Source organism: Rousettus aegyptiacus, unplaced genomic scaffold (genome assembly GCF_014176215.1).
Source record: "Rousettus aegyptiacus isolate mRouAeg1 unplaced genomic scaffold, mRouAeg1.p scaffold_m13_p_9, whole genome shotgun sequence".
Classification (NCBI taxonomy): domain Eukaryota; kingdom Metazoa; phylum Chordata; class Mammalia; order Chiroptera; family Pteropodidae; genus Rousettus; species Rousettus aegyptiacus.
In genome coordinates, this window is record NW_023416312.1 from 6368713 (window position 1) to 6381965 (window position 13253).

General features: G+C 37.9%; 1 protein-coding gene across 5 annotated transcripts in view; it reads right to left on the reverse strand.

The window, feature by feature from the left end:
- Window positions 1-11685, reverse strand: part of SCML2 (Scm polycomb group protein like 2) — a 78768-nt gene extending 67083 nt beyond the window's left edge. For 2 of the 5 annotated variants that reach the window (XM_016152716.2, XM_016152696.2), the window contains exon 1: window positions 11591-11685. The gene's annotated coding sequence lies outside the window, so the exon portion shown is untranslated. Of the gene's footprint in view, window positions 1-3447; window positions 3504-7360; window positions 9521-11590 lie in introns of those variants that run through there. The other 3 variants (XM_016152704.2, XM_016152732.2, XM_016152712.2) reach the window with 3 other exon arrangements.
- Between the last annotated feature and the right edge of the window lie 1568 nt (window positions 11686-13253).

Here is a 13253-nt window from a genome sequence, read left to right on the forward strand (position 1 = left end):
TTCACCAACCTTCAAACAATATTTCTTTTCAAATATTCTGAAATTTGTGCATTCTGTTGAAGACTTGTTTTCTCTCACCAATATTCTTGCTATCCAAGTTTTATATTTGGTATATGCAGATGTGTAAATTATCATTCAATCTAGGCACTAGATCTAAGATCAAAGTGAATGTTTAAGCTTACTTATGAGCATAAAGATTTCTGTATTAGAAAGTATCGCTACTGGGCTCTCAAACTATAAGAGCTAATCCATTTAAGACAGTCAACAGAATAATCTTTTTTGATTCACTTGAACACAGGATTTTGTTTACAGACATTTATTTACAGACATTAGATATAATCACATGTGTTAGACATAATCACATGTGTCAAGGGTTTATGCCCACAAGAATCAAAAAGGCAAGGCCTCTGGGAGACCCCCTGCAGGCGTCCCAGGCTGTATTTCCACCCGATATTTCCACTCAACAGCAAATATCAAAGCAAGTCTTGTATAATAAAAGTTGTTTATCTGCTCACCTCTCCTCACAGATTGTAAAGTGGCTGAGCATACAGACCACACATTACTCTTCCTTGAGCTCTCCCACAGCTAGCACAAAGGCTTGCACTAAAAAGTACTCAAATGTTCAATAATAGTGACGAAAATTCACTCTAAGTGTATATACAGGTCTGTATAGAATTATATGATTATTTAATTATGGGGAAGAAAGATTATTTAAGTATGGGGAGAAACATAGGACACATACTTGCTGTGAATAAGGCTTACCTGGGAGGGTAAAGGTGATAGTGTGTGCTAGTTGGGGGAGGGGTATTTTATAACTATACCCCTATGTAATGTAATCCTATTGCTATAAAACTGCGCAAGTATACATAAAGTAATGCAAAAATATTTCAGTGATCCTCCTTTTTTGCTTCGCAGGGTGCTGAGATTTTAGGTGACCTTTATTTACTTCCTTTTATTTTCATATTATTTGAATTCTTTACAATGGTATGTATTAAATAATCAAAGAAAGTTATTTTCATGGGTGAGGGGAATGCCCTGATAGTTTTTTTAATGATCTCTAAATACTGTTATGCTATTAAGAAGCTCTATATATGGAGTGTTCGTCTATCATGTAAGTTAAACAAATGATACGTATTCTTCAAGAAAAAAAATGTATACTGTGATGATTACTGGTAGCTATATCAATTATGTGTAAATATTATTTCAAGTCCTTAAAGCCATGACAAATTATTTCATCTCTGAGTCTTGGTTTTCCCATTTGTAAATTAAAGCTAATACCATCCACATTTCATAGTGTAGTCATGAAAATTAAAATAAGATAGTATAGGTAGAGCACCTAGCATAGTATCTTGAATAAGTGGAAGCTCCAAGACTGTTTTCTATCCCACCCCATCTGCCTTAATTAAAATTCTATAAGATGAGTGAGTTTTACCATTAACACTTAATGTTAAGTTGTAAAATAAAACTATGTTCTTACTTTGATTCATGAGCATTACGTAATTAGTCTTTCAAAGTATAGACCAAAAAGGTGTTTAAGGAAACAGAAATACTCCAAAAATATGGTAATGGAAGGAAACGAGACTTTGGATTGTGAGCACACAATTGAGCATACAAATGTCATACTATAACGTTGCACACCTGAAATTTATATATCGTTATTAACCAATGTTACCCCAATAAATTTAATAAAAATTAATGCCCAGATATATAATTACCAAAGAAAGCAGCTGCCATCTACTAACCAGCATTATCAGAAAACTTACATATTCTAGCTAAAGCCAAAAGAAACTTGATATCACCCTGTGTTTGAGGTATAATTATTCATGAATATATTATTTCCTTCAGGGACAGTGAGTATTTAAAATAGCTTTTATAGGTGCTATAGTAACCGGAGGGATTACTTCATAAACTATATAAATGTCTAACCAATGTACTATATACCTGGAACTAATAAAATAAAAAATTTTTTAAATAATAATATTGTAATAACTATGTATAGTGCCAGGTGGGTACAAGACTAATTGGGGTGAATCACTTTATTAGGTATAGGTCTGATCACTGTGTTGTACACCTGAAACTAATATAAAATACTGAATGTCAACTCTAACAGAAAAATAAAAATTAAAAAAAAGAAAATAGCTTTTGGCCGTTTGTGAACCAAGATAGCCTTTGTGGACGCCTAGAAACTAGACGATTTTTTTTCTTCTTTTTTACACATTCTTCACCCCCCCCACACACACTCACCTCAAAATATTATATTACAGGTAAATAAAAGGGAGAAAAAATCACTTATAATCCCACTATCAAACAATAATACCTGTTATTAACTGTCTGGGTATATCCTCTCAGTTTTTAAAAATCACATATGTAAATCCATATGTAATACACATTTGGACCACTCCTCATTGTACATCTTCCAAATTCCACAATTTTCAAGTAAAATTCTGCCTATAAATTCATAAAGCCAACATTTTTAGCTAAAATGAAAACTGGACAATAATAAATGCCTTTTAAAAGTTTGTGCAAAGTTAAGCCCCAGAGAAAATGCAGAAAAAGCTTAACTCTGCTTCCATATACTTTGAACTGCTTCAGCCCTTTAAGAAAGACTCAAATAAGACCCCCAAAGTTAGTGCTCCATGTTATATGGGAGAGACAATTTTGTTGAGAAAAAAATTTTTAAGCTTTGTTTGGTTTTTATCAGCATAAAACTGCTTCATTAAATGCATAAGGGGTAACTCCACTGCGTAAAAAAAAATCCAAATATAAATAAGCCCCCACAAAAGGGGGTTCGGTTAGCACTATTTTATAGTGTCTGACATTTAAATTTCCTTTACCAAAAGACCACAGTTACACTAATAAATTTGGCAGTTGTATCTAGCAGGCTTTGACCAAACACAGACAGATAGTCTGGGATATTTTACGAATACATTTGTTTTGCTGATTGTACTTGTCATAGAATTAAGAGCTGATAACAGATCAAAAAATGCTTTGAAAAGTCTTGTATTGTTTTAAACCATTTTCTCAATATGATTAAACAATGTAAATAGTAATTAATAGTGGAATTATTAAACCTAAAACTCCCATTGCTCTTAACTGATTCTGGAGTAAATTCTACTTTTTTTTTTTGAGAAAGACAGTTTTAAAGAACTATTTATCAAGTTAATAAGTCTATAATACCAAGATTACAGAATCCCTCCCCTTATTTGTTTGGTGGTTTTGTTTCTCCTTCCCAACATCTGCTAGCCTTTTATGTTTTTACCCTAAATTTGATTAAACTTCTAGGATGTTTGAGGTCTCAAAAAGACAGGCTCCGTACCTAGGAACGAACCTAATGAAGCATGTGAAGGACCTATACACTGAAAACTATAAGACATTATTTTAAAAAATTGAAGGTTACAGCACTTCTGGCTGGAAACCCGCCCCTGCCTTTAGGGTGTACTATCTTACCTCTTCACCTCCTAAGTTCCACAGGGCTGCAGCTTTCCTTAGCAGGCCGTCTCCTTCTAAAACATACTTTCAATAAATATTACTTTTTCTCAAAAAATAAAAATAAAAATAAAAAATTGAAGACACAAAGAAAAGGAAAGATTCTGTGTTCATGGATTGGAAGAATCAACATAGTTAAAACAACCTTATTACGTAAAGCATTATACAGATTTAATGCAATCCCCATCAAAATTCTATTTTTAAATAGAACAAAAAAACCATCAGATTTGTATGCAAGCACAAAAGACCCCAAATAGCCAAACCAATCCTGACAAAAAAGAACAAGGCTAGAGGTATCACTCTGCCCGACTTCAAATTATACTACAAAGCGACAACATGGTATTGGCAGAAAAAGAGACACACAGACCAATGAAACAGAATTGAGAGTCCAGAAATAAACCTCGATATATATGGGCAAATAATGTTTGACAAAGGAGCCAAAATTATACAATGGAGAAAGGAGAACCTCTTCAACAAATATTGCTGAGAAAACTGGAAAGCCATGTCGTAAAAATGAAACTAGACTGCTATCACCATACACCAAAATTAACTCAAAATGAATATAAGAAATAATAGATTGCATAGAAAAAAACACAAGCACTAAACTCATAGATTTGAGATTTAGGGGATTTTACAAATTTGACCTTAAAGTCAAGGAAAGTAAAAACAAAAATAAATGGGGCTATATCAAACTAAAAAGCTTCTGCACAGCAAGAGAAACCATCAATAAGGCAAAGAGGCAACCATTCAAATGGGAAAATATATTTGTAAGCAACACCTCCGATAGGGGCCTAATATCCAAAATATAGAAAGAACTCATACAACTCAATAACAACAACAACAACAAAATCCAATTTAAAAATGGGCACCTCTGAACAGACATGTCTCCCAAAAAGACAAACAAATGACCACAGACATATGAAAAGATGCTCAGCTTCACTAGCTATTAGAGAAATGCAAATCAAAGCCACAATAAGAGACCACCTCACACCTGTTTGAATGGCTATTAACAGGGCAAGTAATAACAAGTGCTGGAGAGGTTGTGGGGAAAAAGGAACCCTCAGACACCGCTGGTGGGAATATAAATTGGTACAGGCACTATGGAAAGCAGTATGGAGGTTCCTCAAAAAAACTAAAAATAGAATTACCTTATAACCCAGCAAATCCCTCTTCTGAGTATTTACCCCAAAAATCTGAAAACATTTATCTGCAAAGATATATGCACCCTGATGTTCATATCAGCATTATTCACGGTGGCCAGGATATGGAAGCAATCGAAGTGTCCTACGTTAGATGACTCAATAAACAAGATGTGATACACACACACACACACACACACACACACACACACACACACACACACAATGGACTACTACTCAGCCATAAGAAAAGAGAAATACTGCCATTTGCGACAACATGGATGGATCTTGAGATTATCATGCTAAGTGAAATAAGTCAGACAGAAAAAGTTGAGAATCATATGATTTCACTCATTTGTGAAAAATAAAACTGAAAGCAAAAAACAAATATGATAAACAAACAGAGACTCATGGACTCAGACAGTGGATTACCGATTACCACAGGGAAGGGAGGAGAGAGGAGGTAAGTAGGGCTTAAGGGGGTCAAATAATTGGTGACGGAGGGAAATTTAACTTTGGGTGGTAAACACAATGCAATATACATATGACATACTGTTGAACTGTATACTTGAAACCTATTTAATTTTATTAACCAATGTCACCCCAATGATTCTAATTTTTTAAAAAAGTCCCAACATAAGTGGACTACTATTACAGGTTTTTTTTTCAGAGAGTGGAACAACTAGTAATATATGCTGTATGAGAGTTCAATATATTCATTCCAATGACATAACAATTGGAACCAAAACATATGCTTAAACTACAATTCACCAAAAACCGGGAAAAGACACAGTCCCTATACAAAAAAAATAACTGCAAAAATATTTCTAGCCCCTTGAATATATCAATAGTTTAAGAAGTTTCAAGGCTAAGAGAGCTTCATGAATATGTTTGCTGATAGTTTTTTTTAAAAATGATGGAATAAGTGATGAAAATTATAGTACACATACATTACTCACCAAAGACTATTTATGAAATAGCACGAGTAGAATTTTTTTCTATCTTGCTATACAGACACTGTTTTCAAACTTGAATAACAAAAAAAAAAAAGCTCTTTATTGCCCAGTCAATGTGCAAAAGGATGACAAAGAAGTCTGAGTTAACTGAATAAAACAATACCTTTAAGTTTTTCACTTTGGACAATAGTTTATTAGTTTGGTTTCAAGAATACTTTACACTTATACTTAAATGCAAAAACACATATTAATTTAATTCAAATACATTATACCTATATATTTTCCTTTGACAAAGAGAAACTGGCTCTTTTAACTAAAATTTTGCTTCTGGTAACGGTGATTATCCGAATATGGGATAGAAAATGTGTATATATCTACTGATTATATACAGCCATATACCACTTGTTAAATTAGACGACATTCATAACTTTTAAGATTTCACAAGTATCTACTCAATATACTCAAGTAAATAATTAAATTTCCCATTTTATGATATATCTATTAAAGTAATCAAAAAAACTAAATTTTAATGTTGTGATTACCTTTAAAAATAAAATTCCATCTATGACTTGTGAATAATCAATAAGAATGAACATTTTTGGTAGTGAGGATTTATTGAATCAAGGCTTCTGAAGGAAATTAAGGTTTCTAGAGGAGTAACTTTAATTATGCTTTAGTAAAGACTACCTTCAACAAATCAGAAATTCATCTTTTTCTATGTCAAAACAAGCCCAAGGAAAAAAATCTATTTTCAAGAATTTTTAATTTAAGTTATCTAAAAAATTATAACCTACAAGTTGAAATAACTAATCACTTGCTAGTTAAAATAATTTATATGAAAACTACACATTCAGTTAAGTATGTTATGTCAGAAAATAGATAAATGAAAGGCAAGTCAAGGGTTGCCAAAATCCCAGTTTGTAGTTGTAAATTCCTAAGGTTTTAAAGCACAGCCACAGGCTAATTGCCCAAAGACCTGCTGCCCACCGACATTTGCGGAGGACTGGAGTTAATAGCAGGGCATGTCAATTTACTACAGGCAGCTCTCCATGCGACATTTTGACAAAAGAACTGGGTCAGGTTACAGCCTGTTCCTATTATCACGGCAGTCTAGATTTATGGTTTCTAACACCAGCCCTACAAGAAATAATGGAAATGATGACAACAACAATCCCTGCTAGACAACAGACTACAGAAAAGCATGCAATAAACCACAATCTGAAGTGACCAGAAAACTAAACATCCTTGACAATGCTTCAAACATGAGGCAGGTGTCAGTAAATTACCCATTTAAATATTTCTACAACCTCTCAAAACCTCAACACAAAAAATCTCAAATCAGAGTTTCTAATCTAAAACCAAGCAGTATATAAACGTACTTACTATTATTGAGTACTGTATTTTCTTTTAATAACCAAAGTGTTTCATTTGAACAGATTCATGAAACTCTACCAAGTTAAGAAAAAATAAATACTGACTATTACTTTTCAAATAACTCTAAAGTATATTTTTAAATACTCCAATACTTTATCAGAAAAAAAAAGACACAACGGTTTCACAGCAAAGGGCACATGTTTACAACGGTATTCAGAGGCAAGAGAATTGGAGAAGAAACACATTTGATTCACTCCTGCTTAATTTAAAACTAAATATAAAATCAAAATCTTAAACCAGCTAAAAATGATGAAAGGTGAGAAAAACAACCAAATGTTAACAAAAAATAAGAACTTTGTCAATATGTGTGCTTAGAAGACTATGTCAAGGTTACAGCGTACATACCAAGTAAATGAAGCTGTTTATGTCTGGAATTCAGCACCAGTAAATCCTTAAGAGAAACAGAGGTTAAGAAAAATCAAGTATTCTGAAAACAAGACGCAAAGAGAGTCCCACCAACTTTTGCTTGAGAAAAGAACACATCTTCAAGGTATGCCCTAGAATTGCAATATATCTGTCCCTTCTGAAGTTTACAATGGCATGTTACCACAAAAGGTGGGCACTCTCTTTCCGCTCTTACTACAATTTGCTCCTATAAACTTAGGAAGGGGCAGAGCCACAGCCATAAATACAAGTCACAAGTAGTAGGTAGTCAAATGCTCCCTATTTTCAAATGTTTCCCAGCTCTTTACTCATACAAAGCCTACTCTTTAACTCCTTGGTTAAATAAGGAATTCACCTAGCGTAGATCATATAAGTATGAAATTAAGTTGAACAGCATCATTATGTAAAATGCTTAACAGGAGCCTCAAATCTTTCACAATAAGATATCCCTATTTCTTACATTAAAACCTTTCCATGACATGCCTAAAAAAATGCAAGTAAGAGAAGGGTTTAGGGACATACATCTAGTAGACATCTTAGCAGAAAAATCACTATTATTATTTCTAAGGTAGCCAAGGTTTACTTATATTAGACAACATAAAGACAAAATAAGCAAAAATGCCTTACTCATGAAAAACAAAGAACATATGCACATTTCGAATCCTAGATAATTTCTGAAATTTTCTCAAGTTACACAGCTTTAAGAACCACTACCTCTATCTTTTTAAAAATGAGATTTCACCACTACAATAAAGGCATTTCTATGCTTAAGAGTAACCAAAGCCCAAACTAGTTAGAGCCTAGAAAACTTACCACTAAATTATACCAACCCATTTTAATCTAAGATATACAGCAGTGGTTTCTTTCATCTATTTCTCCAAGGCAAAAAGATCACGAACAGTTAAGACCCCAGGCCAAGGAAGGATAAACTTTTTCTTTCAAAACCACCGACATTTGTCATTTTTCAAATTTCCAAGTTTTGGGTTCCTAAAACCAACAATCACTTCAAATTCCAAGAAATTATGTAGTAATTTTCAGACATTAATAATGTCCCTAAAATTTGTAGAGGTGCCTGACTTGCTCACTCCAAACTATAAAACATCCCCTGGCAATATCAGACCAATATTCACATCATAGCCTCATGGCTCCAATGTTGATGGCTGGCAGAGTTTACTGTGTTCATATCTTGTATATCCTAGAAACCAGAAATATGACTATGAGAAGACAATAAGACTCCCAGGTAGAGAAGCTAATAGAGACCTCAGATTCCCATTCACAACTGGAATGAGAATAGAGCTGGCATAAAGGGGGAAGAAGCTACAGACAGGGTATCTGGCCAAAAAAAAAAAAAAAAAGACTACTTCCTAAAGTTAGAAGTCATTTCTATTAACCCAAAGAGAGGGTCAGTAAAATTTTCAAGTGAAATTTTCCTCCTCCTCTCTCTCTCCCCATTCTCCAAGAGCTCAAATTAAAGTTGAGATTTGGATTGTCCTTAAATGGAACAAGGGGCTACATCATTTTCATTCAGAAGACTTGGTATTTACTCAGCCTTTTCAATGCACTTTACTATCATCAATTATTTCTCAGTGAGGCAGCGCAGGATTATCCTGACCATCTCAATGATGCGGAAACAGACACAAACTGCAAAGGGAACAGGGGCAGGAAGAGGAGCGATAGGAAGCATCTGGGAGGAACACGCAGGCAGCTAAAAAGGAACAAACCCAAAAGAAAAAGAGAGTCACATCTGACTTATAGTTGACTATCATAACCCTTATTTGTTATTTTTGAGCTCAGAGAGATTTCTGAAACATTTTGAAAAAAGAAAGTGCTCTAAACTATCAGGTAATATCTAGTTACTGTCTAACTACTTGGTCATAGAAACAGTTTTTTAGCATTAGAAATACCCAATCTCAAGGGCATATTTTGATTTCAATTTATACCATTCATTTTTCCCCTCAAGCCTAACCAGTATATTATCTGTTTGACCCAGAAAATCTCTCATAAAAATGTATAGCTTTACATAACCATAACAAAAGCAGCAGAAAGTTTTTATCACACAAGTCAGAAAATTCAGTTACACCCAGAATTTTGTTTAGAGAATTACGACCAAAATTCCTGAATTTGCCCTTGAAATTAAAGGACTTGTTCTACACTCATTGATTTTCTTAGCTATAACCTTGAACTTTTCAGGAGTAAACTACTGATAGGAAGACTTAAACACCCAGAAACCAGCACACAGCAGCCTCTGAATAAATGTACACGGAACTGAAATCCATACTACAGACAGCACCAGACACTTAATAAAGATATGTTGATTGAAGCATAAATTAAAAGGACTGACCGACTGCTTCAGGAGAAAAACTGTTATCAACCACCACTTTATGACTGACTCCAATGTTTTTGTACATATTATGATGTCATTAGCCTTAAAGCATCCTCACACAAAATGCAGTTGTTACATTAATCCGTTTTTCCAAACTATCCATTTCAAAACAAATCTGATTTTCTAGAGGAATCCTTAAGAAGTTTGTGTGGTTGCATGATATATATAAAATTTACTCAAAAATTTCAAAGCCAGTTTAAATGATGTTTAAGTTTTTGAAAAAAATTCTGTCAGACTGTTTTGAAAACTGTGGAGAAAGCTACAGCCAAACAAATACAAGGCATCAGGTGCATGCTCAGAAACTCACTCACTTCTCAAAATCCCAACTGGACTCATTTCCAAAAGCTTACTTTCACATTGTTCCCATTAAATATACAAAACCACAGACCGAATGAACATTCATCCTAGGAAATACATTATTTAATGAGTAAGAAAAAAATATCAAGAAAGGCAAAAACCGTCATTACTGAAGAACATTCTCAAGCAGTTATTGATAAAAATTAAATAAACATCAATGAACTATTGTTATACATACAATATTTTATCCTAGAAAGCTGTACTCCATGAATGTTATATATCTTATAATACCCTTTCCTCAAAACAAATATGTAAATAGCTCTGGAATCATTAAAAAGGCAGCCGTATCTGCAATTGTTCTGGAAAACTATCTCCAACAATTTTGTAAATCTGATGATCATAATGAAATACTTCTCGTGCCTCAGTTTCCCTCTAGTAACCGATCAATTCACTTTCTACAGACATCCCAAAGTCAACCGACAAGTAAGCCACACATGCTGATCTAATTCTTCAAAAGAGACCAATTTCAAACTGTAATCACACTTTGCAATGAATGACAAACGGTTTACAACAACCTTCGTTAAAATATCAATAGTTTTAAATGGATCCGGTAACTAAATACCTGCGCTGCCCTAACATTTGGGGGGGGGGGGGGAGGAGCCCACTTACAGTTCGGCCCTCAAAGTTACTCGGATTCACACTAGGATGCAGCAAAACCGCTATCCAGGCGGAAAAAGCGAGAACGCTGCCCCCGAACGAAGGCAGCGCCGAGCGATCCCCAGTCCGTCACGCTGAGAGAGCACGCGGCCGGCTCTCCGCTAGTCGCGAGAGGAGCGCCGCTCTCCGCGCCACCACGCTCCGGTCCCACAGCGGGCCGCGTCCCGCCCCCCAGTCACGCTTCACCCCCGAGAACAAGTCACCGGCGCCCCCCGCCCCAACCCCTGCCACGAGCCCCCGGGCCGCGAGTCTGACGCGAACTGACACCAGTACCCAAGCCCGCGCTCCGACACCGGCGCATCCTTCCGAGCTGACGTTTCCCTCCCAAACTCCAAAAGTTTGTTCACAAGTCCCCGGAGGACAACCGGGTGGGTTTCGGCCCAGACCGTACACAGTCAGCCCCGTCACCCACCCTCACCGCCCCGGGACCGCGGCCCGGTCCCACCCACCGCGGGAGGATGCTCTCGAGGGTGCTGTCCGCGCTTCGGTCCAGGAGGCGGCCCGGCGACGGAACCCCGGGGGAGTGTGAGGGGCGGCACGACAGAGGCTGAGGAGACTACGTGGGGCAGGGGAGCCCTGGCCTCGGGGACGAAACCGCTAAGGGTGGGCGACGGAGTTGCAGGGCCCGACTAAGGCCGGACCCCGCCGGGCAGTGAGTGGGCGTTCCTCGAGCGGGACGCGCCGCGAAGGGCTCCCGGCCACCCGCCCGCCCGCCCGCCCGCGGACAACCGCCAGAGCCCGAAAGCCACGGATCCGCCTCTCTGGTCCTCCCGGGGCCCGGAATCGCCACACACCTCGAGCCTCGTCAGCGAAAAGAGTTAAGTTCGGTCACACTCGTCACACTCGTCACACGGGTCCCGCGAGCCGGCACCGGTCTTCACACCGCCGCCGCCATATTTGAGAAGCCGCGCGCTGAGCCGCGCATGCCCCGCAACTGCCACTGGGGCCCCGCCCCCGTCCCCAACGGTCCGCGTGCCCTGCGGTTGCCGCGAGCACGCCCTTTGACCGCGGCCGCGTGCAGCGCCGGAGCCGGGGGCCCAGCGAAAAGCCCGCGCGCGCAGTGACGGGCACTGAGACTCTGCGATCCCGGGAAAGCCACTGACAGTTTACTCTTACCCTCCTCCCACCATCCGCCCTCCCGCCAAAAAAAAAAGCCAGCCGCAGCCCCCGTACCCATGACAGTTATGAGCCCCCAAAGTGCGCGTCAAGTTCCATCCCGGGAACTCCCTCCCCTTGGCCGTCGCCTTCGACTCTCGGCCACCACCCGCCCTGGCCACGCACCGAAAAGGCAGGCGCTTCCCTAGGAACTCAAACAAGTTCGATGAACAAGGAAAAAGCAGCTCGCGCAAAGCCACTCCTCCGCGGGTGGCAACATATACCTTAAGACAGCCTCCCCACCCCCAAATGGTTTTTGTCACGCATTCCCCTCCAGCTCCACATTCTGAATTTAGTTGTTCCTCTAAACTCAGGCTTGAGCTAACGGAAACTAGATTAAACTGAGGAGAAAATAATGTGTTCCCTGGCTAGAAAGTGCTGGGGAGCATCCTCGAAAGTGCGTTTTATGGTCGCCTGTGCTCGATCCCGTCCCCGGTCCGGGTGGGAGCTGTTGCGAAGGTGAAGGTCGCACCTAGAAGCGGGCAGGTGTAAAAATAGCCGTAAGATGGCCCACGAATCTCTCCTCATAAATGTAGCGAACGAAAAACCAGAGAAAATCATCCATTTCTCGTTGTGACGCTGTCAGCAGATTTTAAACTTTTTGTTTGAAAAATAGTACAACGTGCTGTATTAGGCAAAAGTAAACCATTGGCAGGCCTTCCCTCTCTCCATCTCTTTCAAAAGCCCGATGTAGGTTTTGCATCCGTGATCGCCTTAACTTAATATATAGAGCATGTTGTATTTTTTAATCATAATGCGGAAATCGGAGGCTATCACTTAAAACCGCGGAATATATCCATTTAATTCAATGCATAATAAAATTATTTTCAGACGCAACTTTTCCAGTATTAACCAAGAGCCAAATTAAAATGTTTTTATTGTATCTAAACACTGGCGAATGGCACAAAATTAGATTGCTCTGATTGTTCTTGAATTCTTTAAAAATTAATAAATGTTCATACAAAATTCAAGAAAACTTTAAGGTGAAAGTACAAAAACTAGGCCATGATATGCAAATATTAAAGAGATATGGTCATATCAATTGTATAATATATATCACATAGGAGGGAATGTTGAAATGGTCTAAGATGAAGGTTCAAAAATGTTTTCAAAAACCAGAAAGCTATCTTTAACAGAAAGGAATTAAACAGGTTCAAGCTCAGCAAATCTTACTATGGACTACAGCAGGGTGAGGGGGGAAGGGGGACTTAAATTCTTAATTATTGACCATTGGCTTTCTAATCCTAATGCAATGGAAATATTTGAAATGTCTCTCCATATTCTACATGTGAAAGATTTGGG